The sequence below is a fragment of the Nelumbo nucifera genome, chromosome 2, assembly GCF_055504915.1.
Source record: "Nelumbo nucifera cultivar China Antique chromosome 2, China Antique-T2T, whole genome shotgun sequence".
NCBI classification, from domain to species: domain Eukaryota; kingdom Viridiplantae; phylum Streptophyta; class Magnoliopsida; order Proteales; family Nelumbonaceae; genus Nelumbo; species Nelumbo nucifera.
The window spans coordinates 58,644,662-58,647,567 of record NC_142650.1 but is presented as its reverse complement, the minus strand read 5'-3'; positions in this window follow the sequence as shown (position 1 = coordinate 58,647,567).

The window sequence follows — 2,906 nt, the reverse complement described above, 5'->3', positions numbered from 1 at the left end:
AGTAGCGCGGGGCGACCAGCTCGAGTCCCGCAAGTGCTATGTTGCCGCCCTGAAGGGAAAAACCAAGGTAGCTGACGACCTCGAACTGGAGCAGCCTACGGAGCAAGGCGAAGAACGAGCTGCGCCCACAGAAGAAACGGTCATGATCCCAACTTCAGCTGTGGACCCATCTCGGACGCTACAGATTGGTGCTTCCGTCCAGGAACCTCTACGATCTGAACTGGCCCGCTAGACAGAAGAAACGCAACCTAGCCCCAGAGCGATGGAAAGCAGTCGACGAGGAGGTCGCGAAGCTTCTCGCAGCCGACTTCGTGAGAGAAGTCCATTACCCGAGCTGGGTAGCCAACCCCGTTCTGGTAAAGAAGGCCAACGGCAAGTGGCGCATGTGCGTCGACTACACCGACCTGAACCGGGCCTGTCCAAAAGACCGCTTCCCACTGCCCAGAATCAACCACTTGGTAGATGTGACCTCGGGGCACGAGTTGTTGAGCTTCTTTGATGCCTATTCGGGCTACAACCAAATCAGAATGGATTCGTCCGACGAGGAAAAGACCTCGTTCATCACAGAGTTCGGCCTATACTGTTACAAGGTTATGCCCTTCGGATTAAAAAATGCTAGGGCAACCTTTCAAAGGCTTATGAATAAGCTGTTTCAACCCTTAATTGGCACAAAGATAGAGTGCTATGTAGATGACATGGTCGTTAAGACACAGTTCTCGCACGAATTAATACACGATTTGTGTTCTGTATTTCAAATCCTGAGACAATTCAACATGAGACTAAATCCGAACAAATGTATCTTCGGTGTCACCTCGGGCAAGTTCCTAGGGCACATCATTAACCGGCGCGGCATTGAGGCCAACCCGGACTAGATTAAGGCAATCATAGACATGAGACCGCCTCGGAAATTGAACGAGGTCCAAAGGTTAAATGGCCGCATAGCCGCCCTGGGCCGCTTTATGTCCAAGTCGGTAGACCGCTGCCTGCCTTTTTTTAATGCAATTAAAGGCAAAGGGTTCAAATGGACCCTAGACTGCCAGATCGCGTTCGGCGAACTCAAGAAATACCTCGCTAGTGTGCCAGTCTTAACCAGGCCCGAGGAGGGCGATGTCTTAGAACTGTACCTCTCGGCAAGCGACGAGGTGGTCAGTTCGGTACTAATAAAAGAAGTAGATCGGGTCCAACGACCCATCTATTATGTTAGTAAAATTTTGTAGGGAGCAGATACCCGCAGATAGAAAAGTTGGCATACGCACTAATAATTGCAGCTCAGAAACTCCGCCCATATTTCCAGGCTCACACTATCAGCGTCTTGACCGACAAACCTCTGAGGCAAGTCTTACTCAAGCCCGAGGTCTCCGGTCGGTTGACGAAGTGGGCCATCAAACTCAGTGAATACGACCTCCAGTACAAGCCCCAAACTACCATCAAAGCGCAAGCCTTGGCAGACTTTGTTGCAGAATGCACATTCAGCTCCGAGGTCCCTAGCCCGGTCGAGCACGAGGCTCCCAATTCGGGTGAGTTCGGTGCTCCCAGGCAGGTTGAGTCCGAGCACCGTGAGGTCGCACCCAGTTCGGTATCTCTCCTCGTTAGGCCGAGCGCGAACTGGGATGAGGAGCCCTGAATCCTTCACGTAGATGGCTCTTCAAATCAGCAGGGCAGCGGAGCCAGTGTAGTTCTTCGCGGCCCGAGTGGCATAAAACTGGAGTACGCACTACGCTTTGAGTTTGCGGCATCCAACAATGAGGTGGAATACGAAGCATTGATAGTCGGGCTAGCCCTAGCGCAAGAAGTAAGAGCGAAGCACATGGTCGTCTGCAGCGATTCCCAGCTCGTTGTCAACCAGGTCACCGGCGAATATGAAGCTCGCAAGTCAACCATGATCGCCTACTCAACAAAGGTAAAGGAGGCTCTGCTCAACTTCCAGTCACACTTCATCAGGTAGATCCCGAGGTCAGAGAACACTGAGGCCGATGCCCTGTCCCGGCTAGCCAGCACCAGTGATAACACCATGAGAACCGTGTATATAGAGGACTTACCTCGGCCTAGTATTCTCAGGGGGACAGAGGAGGTCGCTCCCATCCTTGGAGCAGTGCCGAGCTGGGTTGACCCACTCGCAAGCTTCCTGCTACACGGAACCCTCCCTGCAGATCGCAATAGCCAGAAAGGTGCAGCGCCAGGCAGCCAAGTATGTCATAATAGACGGACGACTGTACCGACGATCCTACACGCTCCCCTATCTGCGTTGCTTGCGACCTATTGAGGTTGAGCTCGTATTACGTGACACCCATGAGGGTCTGTGCGGCGGACACTTGGGGGGCAGGGCTCTCGCCCAGAAGGTACTTCGACAAGGGTACTACTGGCCAACGATGAAGGCAGAGGCCATCGAGCTCGTTAGAAAATGTGACAAGTGCCAGAGGCACGCCAATATCCACCATCAGCCTGCCGCCAACCTCAAGTACCTCACTAGTCCGTGGCCCTTTGCACAATGGGGCATTGACCTACTAGGACCATTCCCTCCAGCAACAGGTGGGAGGAAGTTCCTAGTAGTGGCGGTGGATTAGTTCACAAAGTGGGTAGAAGCCGAACCTCTCGCGACAATCACAGCTCAAAACATCCAGAACTTCTTTTGGAAGAACATAGTATGTTGCTTCGGGTTACCTCGGGTACTGATCTCCGACAATGGCAAGCAGTTCGAGGACATCAAATTTCAGGAATGGTGCCAAGGTATGGGGATTCGACAGAATTTCACATCGGTCGCGCACCCGCAAGCAAACGGGCAAGCAGAAGTCATGAATAGAGCTATCCTCTGCGGGCTGAAAGCGCGACTAGACCGAGCTAAAGGGTTGTGGGCGGACGAGCTACCCAGTGTTCTATGGGCCCACCGAACTACGGAGAAAACTGCC